Source organism: Pavona decussata, unplaced genomic scaffold, assembly GCF_977016875.1.
Source record: "Pavona decussata unplaced genomic scaffold, jaPavDecu1.1 SCAFFOLD_42, whole genome shotgun sequence".
NCBI lineage: Eukaryota > Metazoa > Cnidaria > Anthozoa > Scleractinia > Agariciidae > Pavona > Pavona decussata.
In genome coordinates, this window is record NW_028145464.1 from 313,196 (window position 1) to 325,000 (window position 11,805).

Below are 11,805 nucleotides of genomic sequence, written 5' to 3' on the forward strand. Positions count from 1 at the left end.
CGTAATTCTATTTATCTATTTTTATTTTATAGGATTTTTTCATCGAATAAAATCCAAAAACTGCCTGAGAGAATATTTGCAAATCTGACGTCGTTGGCAAATTTGTAAGCTGTAATTTTGTCTGTCATCTTAACGTTATTTATTTTACTTTATTTACTATATTTATTTATTCTTTATATTTTATAGTCATGTATGTTAGTGAAAAGAAACAGCGTTGCTTCTGGCACAGCTTTCCAGCTATAAACAAAAAAAAAAAAAAAAAAAAAAAACAAATAGAAACGTGAAGGGAAACCTCCACTTTTAAAGTATGTTAACGTTAAATTGTTGAAAATACAGTCTAATCTCCCATTTTTGGGGGGAAAATTTCATTTCCAGGACCAGCCCATGGGCTCTAGGAGAAATGCAGTTTGATTAAAACAAGTTTAGTTTCTTCCAAATAAAGTCAAATTAAACTCACGGTGAAGTAATGTTGTCTTTTTATAGATATTTATATTGCAACGATCGCTCCTCAAAAGAAACAAATCGAACACTAAAAACAGTTTTTATGCGCTGAGCTGAAGTAAACTTATTTTAAACGATGGTATTTATTCCAAACTTGGAAGGAAGTTAGTTTGTCACTATTCGTTTCCATCCTCATTTTCCATCCCCATTCTGTAATGCCATCTGCACCCATCCGTTCCTCCTTTTACAGATGCCTGTGTTTCGCCGTAGGTATCAATAATTTTCTTGTCAATGAAGCGAATGCAATTCTTTACATACAAATGAATTCGTAATGATGATGGTACATTTTGACAGATAAACGTTTTGACATTTCGTCTGACTTTTTTTTTTTATTATTCCTTTAGAAGACTACAACTTTTTCATATAAATCCTACTTATTTCGCTAGCTCGTCCACGAAATTCGGGGAAGTTATTTGCTTATGCACTCGTAGGAAACAAAACTAGGCATAACTATATCAATCTGCAAGAAAAGGCTAGGAAAGAAGCCCATAAGTTCTGGCCACTCAGCTATTGTAGTTCCAACAGCCATTCTCCCCGAAACACAAACACACACACACACAGGTTTTGCGCACATTCCCATGGCAACAAAAGATATCACTCAAAAGAAAACCATGTCGGGTGAAGAGGCAAGGAATTGGAGGCGAAATTAGTGACGTACCTATTTACGCGCATAGCCTTACAACTGCTTTGTAAGGTTGGAGTTTGCCCGCCAAGGCATCTGGCTCAATCTTGAGCTTGAGACAGATATCTGGACAAATAAAAAAAGAAAATGTAAAAACTTTGATGTTGCATATTCTTATTCACACAACAAGCCTCAGCGAATGAATGTATATTATACTTTGAGATTGACTTAAATATGCTTATGGATCATTGCTTGTAATTTTATGTTTGAGGCGCTAGATTTAAATCGGCGTAATTCTATTTATCTATTTTTATTTTATAGGATTTTTTCATCGAATAAAATCCAAAAACTGCCTGAGGGGATATTTGCAAATCTGACGTCGTTGGCATATTTGTAAGCTGTAATTTTTTCTGTCATCTTAACGTTATTTATTTTACTTTATTTACTATATTTATTTATTCTTTATATTTTATAGTCATGTATGTTAGTGAACAGAAACACGCTTGCTTCTCGCACAGAAAGGGTTTCCCTCAGTTGCCAAATGTAAACAAAAAAACAAATAGAAACGTAAAGAGAAACCTCCACTCTTGCAGTATGTTAACGTTAAATTTGTGAAAATACAGTCTAATTTAAAGTTTAGTTAGAAATAATATTTCTCCGCCAGACAATAGAGGGTTAGATTATTGCCTATTTTCCCTTTTTAATGTCCTAAGCGTCAACATTTTGGATTTCATGCAGTCGCACGGTTGCCCTATGTATTGTTTCACAACCGTGGAAGTCAGTAATCCAGAATGGCGGTGCATGGGAAATTTAAGAAAGTCAGTAAGCGAAAATCATATCTAATGTATTGAATGTTATTTCTACCTTTTAAGCTCAGAATTAAGACAGTCCGCTTTCAACTATTTAACGTGAATTATTTGTTAGAGTGGAGGTTCCATTTAATAGATTGCAGTCTACTGATATACAAAATTAAATTATGCTTTAATATTTTAATGGTATTTTTATGTCGCTTTTGCTGCAATCATTATTTTTTGTTCGTAGGTGTTATTTGCAGTATAATGAATAAGTGTATTCTGAAACAAAGGCGTCCAAAGCACATAACGCTAACAATACAAATTTAATAAAATTTAATTTTTTTTTTAACAGAAATGTTCACTCAAAAGTTTACTACCTTACTCAATCGTATTTTCTACGCTTTTTTTTTTTTGCCATTTGTTGCGCTATAGACTTGTAACCGAAATAAGAATACGGTCAAAAACTCAAAGAAGACAAATGTAAATAATTATTAATCACGAGCAAACACGTCACCCGTTCCTAGTAATTTCAGCGGGAAAGATCTAGTAGGCGAATATATGGCGCAAAAATCCTTACGCTAATAAAATCTCAGTAGTAACTTGCGTTCCAACGACCACATCACTTAATCAATCAAAAAGGCTAACAAACGGCTGTACGCGAATAGGGAGCGCGTGTTTTCCATCATGCTTTGCCACTATATTTTTCTAACGATACTGGAAGAGCATCCAAGAAAGCTTAACTTTCCCTAGATCTATCGTACGAGACGAAACTAGAACGTTTTTATTTGTCATCATTATGTGCCAGCGCTACGAACTATGCCTAAACTTGTTTAGCACGATATTCCAGTCAACCCATTAACTGCTTAGTCCACCTATAGGGTGTTTCTAAAGTTCGTGGACATTTTAAAAAGTCTATACTTCATCCAGATTTCTTATATTTCACTCTATTTTCTTGCAGATATTAACAAATCTTATTGTTTATCGATTTTCAGAACTTTTGTATGAGTCAGATAAAAAGTCTCGTTGAAATAAATATTTTCCCGCCAAAAGGTGCAAATCTGTGTCGTGTGTGTTTCGGTACTTTCCCGCCATTTTTGTCTGTTTTCAGTAGCAACTACATACTGTAGATTTTCAACCTCTTGATATAATTTCTAATTATGAACCCTAAAAGAGCAGTCTATTTAAGAGCACAGGCAGCTATTCTACGATCTTCTGGAGTATCTGTTCGAGAAACGGCTAAAATACTGCAAAAAAGCAAGAGCTGGGTAGCGAAGTGGTCAAGTTCACAAGAGTTATACGACAAGCCAAGAAGTGGTCGACCATCAGTCCTTGACAGAACCGCAAAGAAAGGTATAGAAAAAGCAAAGTATAAAAGAGGAAATTCTACAAGAAAAATCAGCAAACAACTGCAGAACAAAGGTCTGCCTGGATCTGCACCAACAGTGTAGAAGTATATGTCAAGAAAAGGATGGAAACCTTTGAGACGAATAAAGCTTCCACTTCTGAGCAACAACCAGAGGAAAGCTCGCTTAGTATTCGCTTGTAAATATCGTAAATTTACAGCAAATGATGGGAAAATTTTCTCTTTAGCGATGAGTGCCCTAAAAAATTTTTTTCATCTTGCGAACCCTAAAAGCGATATCGTATGGGGCTCACAGGAGAGTCAAGTTCCGCCATCGTACCAAGTTAAAGGAAGCGCCAAATGGATGGTTTGGGGTGGCATGACAGGCCGCGGCCTACATTTCATCCCGCAAGGACAAACTGTAACGGCAGAGTATTATATCACAAAAATCCTTGAGAAAGAAGTGAAGCCTCTTTTCAGCCGAAGATCTACAACAGAAGAGCCTGTAAAACGAAAGCTTTTCACGAACAATACAGGTGAGACCTTAGTTCAAGATGGCGCACCAGCTCATACGGCGAAAGCAACACAGCAGTGGTGCAAGAGAAACCTCCCGAATTTTATCGCAAAAGATGAGTGGCCAGCAAATTCACCTGACCTTAACCCCATTGAAAACCTATGGAGCATCATCGACGAAGCTGCATACAGAGATCCGATCCCTAAGACGATGGGAGGACTAAAATCAAGGTTATGGCAAGCCTGGCCGAACATGCCTAAGGGAGCTAGCTCGTTCCATGCCGCAACGGCTTAAAAACGTTATACAGAACAATGGGGGGGGGGGGGGGGGGGGAGGCACTTTGGATATTGATGTTTCAACAGTGGTCAAAGGAAACAATGTACATAAAACTGGAAGACCTTCATTAATATCGGATTCCTAAAACTATCATTTATTTGTATTAAAAAAAGTGTCCACGAACTTTTGAAACACCCTGTAGATGGGAATCGCAGTACAACTTCAAACCATGCCCGTTTTACAACCTCCCAAAGATGCACACCGTACGAATTGAAATATAGTTAAGACGACAGGCTAAAACATTTCTGCGTTGTAATTTCAACCTTAAAGATGACGAAGTTTTAAACAAGGTGCGGAGATATTTCCTGAATTGAAGCTCCGAGAAACTGAAAACAGGATATAAAAACAAACACGAACACCTGGCCTACTTTATTATAAATTCTGGACAACTTAGGAAGGATGAACGCAATTTTTTTTTATTTCAGAAGCTAAGATTCTATTTTAATCACGCTGCGCCCGTACAAGCGGGCGAAGACTAGAAGAAAATTGCGGAGCAAATAATCCCACAACTACGAAACGTTTAACAATTTAAATATATTTACCTAAAATTTCGTTTCTATATTATTACAAATTTTCTATTGCTACGTATCTTTTTCCATCTTTTTCTTTTACCTAAAACCTAAATTTGTAATAGCCCTCTTTCAATTCTCAAACACATCGCAGTTTATGTTTGGATTATTTCGTTAGCAATTTAAGCGTTCCAAAACCCAATACTTATTACTCGTTGATGGCTTCATGTAGTGTGATGAGTGGTGTAGGATAAATAACACCAACACTTAACAGTTTTTTGGAATTAAATAATCTCATACAAACTTGCCAACTTCTAAAGGAAAATAAGAAGAAGGAATATTAATACAAAGAATGGTACGAGTACACGAGCAACTTGACAACGGGCGGAATATTTCTTCCGCAGTCGAGGACGCAAAATGCCAATTTGCTTACATTTTGGGGGCTATACAGGGGTCTCCCTCTCTGTCCCCCTTTTCTCTTGACTTAAAATATTCTTTGCGTTTCAATCAGTTACGTTAATATATTAAGAGAGGCTGCCTGTAAGGATCAAGAATCCTCCGTCAACGAGTACATTTGGCGAATTGGTCATATTCTGTCCGAAAATATCCTTTGGTGAACTCTTTTTAAAATCATATTTTAAAGTTCTAGCGAATTTTTAATTTTGAGAGATTCTCAAAAATTTCAAAATGCCGTCAAAGTGTGGTTTTAAAGGTTCAAACGTTCAAAACAAGGTGCGAGAACAAAGAACCGCCAAACTGTTAAAATAACTTCAATTCAAATCATACTCAAAGGTTTTATTAGTCCTAGAAAAGCAAATTGGACTTAGAAATCCCGCCACTTTTACCATGTTAATATTCGCCTTGTCGACTCCTCTCGTAAACTGTAACTTATATGTTGTCCACAAGTATTAATGATATTTGAAAGGCAACGAAATGCTCTGAATAGTTAGCAATTTTAAAGTTTCAGAAAAAAAAATGTTTACGATAAAATTTGTTTTTTTTTTAATAGTTTAATTGAATAATGGTCAATACCGTAGATTTCGATGATCTTGTCTACACAAATCTAACAATCGAAGCTCCGACCATCGGCGGCTAAAGTTTCCTGCGCTGGTCTGTAACCGTCACTTTCACTGCTTGTTTTTAATTGGATGAGTTACGAAAAGAAGCTTTTAATAAACGTACATTTCTCTCCACCACATGGTAGTCAGTAGTAAGTTTGCTGAAGTCCTGAAAAAAGAACATTTCAACAAAAAAAAATGCATTCCATGATTTTTAAGGTCTCTTTTTGTTATCAGTATTGTCTTTATTTCATTGTAGACGGTTTGCTTCATGGCTAATCGATGTGATCTGAAATTCTTATTTTAGTTCTTGTATATATTTTGAAATAAGATGTATCCAACGGAAAGTGACATGGATATACCGAAACATGCTTGCAAATCTAAAACCACCGTTAGTACAAAGCTTTCAAGTATTCTACTCCTATCTTTAAATCTTTTAACAAGGAAACGAAATTTCCAAGAGCCGTCGTTCGATTGTCCTCCTAAACATTGCAGTTTATGTTTTGTAGTAGTCTACAAGCAAAAGAGTTAAAAAAAAAAACATTACTTGTTGATGTCTTTTGACTGTACATACTGAGAATGATACTAAAATGAAACTACACGAAAGTTCAGTTCACTGTTTTAAAGAAACACTATACAACCACGACATGTCATTCGTGTAACCGTTCTCTAATTGGATCAATCCATTTTTGAGCAGTAGCTTCCAGTATGCCTCGCTCTAATGTAGACATCAGTCCGCTTACTTTTTCTACACAATCAGCAAAGTTGAAAGTGTTGAGTTCATATTTTTTTTTTCATTTTCTTTATCCTAACGACTCCTTCAAGGCGTCAACGGAAAATAATTAGCATGAAGTCGAGTTTCCCAAACTACTGGTATTTTCTAATAAACAACTGATGTTGTGCACAAATTAATCCCTTGTTGGACAAATAGTTTTTGTGTCACATATGACCAGTGTTGATTTGTGTCACATACGGGTTGTGGAACGAGACATTTCTACCACTATGCTGCTACTATTCATCAGGCGCCTAATCAAGACCAGCAGTATGGCACCCGAAAGGCAGGGGATCAACACATGAGGGAACAACATCGTGAGGGAAACACGTAGGGAAGCGACTAAATTTGAGCTTTTATTTTACCCCATCATGACTAAAGTCTTTCACGACTGCTTTTGTTATCGCATCACCTCAGCATTGGTGTCACTTACGAGTTGATGGTTCATACCTTGAGCAAGACTTATGGTACAATTCTAGTTTTCGGCGCAAATGAATTATCTATAGAATAAGTCTATTGGACTGCGATTTTCAATGCTCGTGTAACAATTCAGCGCTTTTAATCCCGTGCTGAAAGAGAATGTTTTACTTGAGAGAAATCCCTGACCAGTAGAATAATGTGTTTATGTCTTGAAGTTTGCCGGTTCAACTTGAGCTGCATTGTCTGTCACAAAACATATGCAATTATTGGATATTGTCGGCCCCCCAATACGCAATGTAATGCCCGCCACGATAAGAAAAAATTCAGCTGCATGACTCAGGCTATGAACCATAAAACATGTTCTGCCAAAAACTGAACAATAGCCTTTCTTACCCGCTGCATCAGTAAACAGCTTAAGGTTACTTATAGGGAAGGAAGGTCGAATTTTTCTCAAATAAATTTTTTTAGATAATTGTTGAAACAAGAAAGGGATGCAAAGTTTCCTGAAAACAGTCGTTAGAAATCTTAAAAAGAACGCGAGCTATCTGAAAAACAAAGTTTTGTAAGAAAAGCGGTGAGCGAGTGAAGGTGTCATAATCCAATTTATGCGGGACAGTGTTGAGATATTACGCGGCAAAATTTGCCCGCGATCTCGAATTACCGGCAAATTTGCATATTTTTGTCTACATCGTGTTCATCGCATGTCACGGCGTTGTATGTAAAATTTTACTGTGAAACAGCGTTGCATTTTGGATTCAAGCATTGCGTAAAAGGTTGTTATGAAGAAAACGAAACTAGAAAAGTCGCCTTGGGTGACAGTTAAGAAATAGCAGGGCCCAAAGAAGGTCGAAAAATCATTTGACGAAGCTAAAAAAACTTCAGCTGGCGGAGAGCAACAAGGGTTCTTGGTACAACCAGTCAGATTTTCTTTAATTGCCGCGGCAGCAGAGAAATTCGAGGACGTTAAATCGGATAGTGGAGAGTCGAACATCAGTTCGGAGTCCAAAATCGAAGATGCCGGCAACAATTCAGCCACTTCCGCCGTTGTTGACCGGCTGAAATGAAGCAGCGAACCTCAGCGCGAAGCCTCGCGTACTGAAAGCGGTGAGAAGTGCGTGCCTCGTGTCAACTCCGCTGGGGCTGCCAGTTTCATGTCGGCTGCGTCTATCTGCCGTTTTCTTCTTTGTTTTGGTTTCGCCGGTGGCTTTCTCGCGCCAGACTTAACTTTTCCTATGAAATCGCTTTACAATATTACAGTAACACTAAATAAATGCTTACAGAACTCGCCAGGGAAGGCTTCTTTGTGTTTGATTGGCCGGCGGCGTGAGCGCGTTGACAAGTATTTTGATGAGGTGCGAAAACTCGGAAAATGATTCAAGGCCGAAAACACGGCTTTTCTTTTTGCGCGAATTCCCCATCTTCAAATGAATTAATAGGGTATGTAGATTTGCCAGATTTCAACGAAATTTGGCCCAAATGGTCATCAGATATTAATGCATAAAAGTGTGTCAGGCTTTTACGAAATTCAAAATATTTTTCCTGTGACGTGTTACCATCTGACAGGACTACAAAAATTTTCTATTGTCCATCTTTAGGATGGGTTTTCTCACAAAACAATAGGAATGAAGAAAAAGCCTGACACACTTTGTTAGCCTATTATCTACTAATTGATATTGTGCAGTCTGTTTGGTTGTGCGCCTTTACGTGAGAGTGGGTAATTCAGTTAAGTCGCTAGTATTGAGTTTGCAGGCCTCTGAGCGCTTATGTATCCAACAAAATAAAAAGAAAAACATTGATATTTTTGCAAACTTCAATTTATCAGCTTTACAGTGATATATAGTTTTCCGTGGTTTTATCGAAAGCAGCGCGCGTACGCTAGATTTTCTTGAAGGCACTCGCGAAACATGGAAGTAACCTTAAGCGTCAGTGACGTTAACCACAGATCGTTTAAAAAGAAAACTCGGTCATTGAAACCCACCAGAAATCGCACCCAAACCTGCAAATCGGCTTTATCGTCTTTGCTTAAACGTATGCGGTGATGTGGGCGCTGTCAGACCTATCGTAAGATCAATAAGACGACGAAGAAACCTAGGCCTGGTAGGCGGACTGAGCAAGAAAAATTTAGAACTCCAATTAGTGATAATGGAGCTCCTTAAGGACGGTGCCTACTAATACCGAAGTATTTTTGTGCGGTTTATGACTATGCGGGAAAAGCAGATCTCAGCAAGGCCTAATGGAATCCAAAACGAAAATTGGGGGTAACCACGCATTTTTCAGAGATAATTAAGCAATAATATCTCTAAAAAACGCCAAAATATAAAGCAATGTATGGGATTTTTTCCTAAATTGAAGCTTAATTATCTCTGAAAAATGCATGGTTACCCCCAATTTTCTTTTAAGATACCGAAAGCATTTGGTAAGTTCTGCTTTCTCCGTATAGATTTAAACCGCGCAAAAATATTCCTGTGTTAGTAGGCACCACCCATAGGAAACCCGAGTAGCTCGCCATGCGCAGAACGTATGCGCAGTAACAATAGTAGGCACCGTCCTTAAGAGACACCTTCTGACTTCAGTAAAACGAAGTTAAAAGTGTGTAACATTTTTGAAGGTTATCTTCTGAGAGCCTAGCCCCTTGAAAAACAGAGTCAAGCATGATACCTACAAACTGTAGCGAGGTATCGGGACCAACGGTTTTTTTTCCTCGGCGATGCTGGGGACGTCAAGAAATTGACACATACTTCAAAAGCTAGTCAGATCTGACAGACACTTCTCTTTGGTGTTAGCGGTAAATTGAAAATCATAAAGTACATGTAGCACACTGGATGCTCTGAGACCGTTTGGTCCGCTTAGTTAAAAGTCCAACATGTTCCTTTCGGAAATGACGACATGTAGGATTACTTGTGGTTTGTTACCTGTAGAGGGAGATGGTTGGCCACGAAATGTCACTTTTAGCCACAGTTCCCAATGAACTTCATCACAAGGATACTTATTAGGAGCAGTTTGCAGTAGAAGGCGAAGTTGCTCATCGCAAAAATACCCAATCGCCGAATTTAGCAGCAATATCTCTAACGATTTCCCAAGATATCATAAGTTGAGGTGCCTCGCTAGGAAACACAACTACGTAAATTGCAACGAAGGTATTAAATGCAGACATCCGTTGGGTTAATATTAGTCATCTTTTTCGGAGGCTTACAAGGCTCGAGAGTAAGCTCTGCGCCCGAAATGGGAGTAGAAGTATTGATTGATATGGAGTAGCGGTCAGGACTTGGGGTTACTGAAACTAGGAGGCCGAAACCCATGTACTCCACGGACATCTCCTCTTACACAGACACGGTAACCATTGTGGTACTTGCACTCTTACTGGCTGTTGGCTTGCCTATATGCAGAGTTGATGTGTCGAAGTGGCCTGCACCGCGCTGGCGACGTCGGTTGTGATAGCCTCCACATCGATGTTTGCACTAGTCTGTGTGGCAGTCTCAGGATGGACAGCAGTTACAGCCGAGGTCGATGGTATCGATCCAGCATGCTTCTTTGATCGACCGTGAGGCGCTCTCGGATGCGCGCTCTGCGAGAGGACAAAGCTTGTCATGAAGTTTAAAAAAATTAAATAAGAATGCGTAAATCAACAAAAGAGAGTTCATGGGTGTCCCAGGTGCTGGAAACGAGAGGATTGAACTGAAATGCCAACGTGGACATGATTTAAGGACACAGAGGTCCAGAGGCAGAAAATAAGATTTTGTTGAAAAGTCAAAGCCAAATTCCGGATTAAAGCACAAAACACAACAAGGACAATAGCCAAGTGCAATTGGGCACGCTACCAGTACTGGGTTGTACACGTAAATAAAAACATCCTACTATCATGGCCGAGATACTGCATGCGTAACAACCAAACAAAAAAAAAACAGCTGCCGACGCAACACAGCAACGAAAGCCACGAAAATGAATAATGGAACTGGTGACTAGTTTTCACAATAAGCAACTTAATATTATCAAATAAACGCAAGCATTTCAAAAACTACGATACAATTTTATTGCCCTATACCATTCGAATGAACGCCATCTGCTAAAAAAAAAATTGCGCCTCGTGAGACCAAAAGAACGCGTTTTGGATGGGCTCAAGCAATTCGAATATAATTAAATTACAAGAAAAGCAAAAACAATCTTACGAAGTTGAAACATCTATTGAAGAAGTTATGGGTACATTCGACAGCTTTTACAATAACATACCCCTTGTAATGAGGGAATACCACTAAATATCAAAGCACCTGTTGGGACTTAATTAATGATCCTTTAGCGCTCTAACTGACGCTTATCGAACCCTGAGCTTACACAACTTCGTAAGGGATTTTAGATGGGCTTATAAACGGAGGGGTTTTTATCCAGGTTGTGGGGGGGGGGGGGAGGGGGGGGATGAAACCGGTATAACAATAAATATTAAAAGGTTTCGACCCGGGCTATAGCAGTGCAGATCGAAATACGTTTTTCATTCATAATCCATAATACCATAAACGGCGAAACCTTAGAATTTGGTAATGCTTTTACTCGATTTTAAATTTGTTTTCAGACCTGATTTATTATGCGTTGGTAGTAACTTACAATAGGGCGTCATATTAATTTCTTCTCGACAGCCTTAAAGGAAAAGCTTTTGAAAATGGCCTGTTTTGATTTTTTTTTTTTTTTTAATACCTGAAAGTGTGCATTGTTCCAAACAAACACTCGTTAAAAAAAGCAAAAGACAGCTATTGTCCGCGTAAACAAAACGAAAACAAGAAAGCTAAGGACAGAAAACCCAATGTCAACATTTTTCTTTCAAAATTAGCCCCGCCCACCTTCCATTCAGCCCTGTCCCCTTCTGTAATTAAATTAAACAGCCTATTACTTTAAATAAATTATCTCAGCTTTCTACTTAGTCTTAGCTCTTATCGATGATTAAATCA

General features: G+C 38.3%; 1 protein-coding gene and 1 long non-coding RNA gene across 2 annotated transcripts in view; both read left to right on the forward strand.

The window, feature by feature from the left end:
• The window catches only part of LOC146482818 (uncharacterized), a 410,856-nt gene that overhangs the window by 299,973 nt on the left and 99,078 nt on the right, over positions 1-11,805 (forward strand). The window lies entirely within an intron of this gene.
• LOC146482825 (uncharacterized) overlaps positions 11,712-11,805 on the forward strand; it is a 21,625-nt gene continuing 21,531 nt past the window's right edge. The window contains exon 1 of the long non-coding RNA XR_014864031.1: positions 11,712-11,805. This exon is cut by the window's right edge and continues 96 nt beyond it. This is a non-coding gene — a long non-coding RNA (uncharacterized LOC146482825).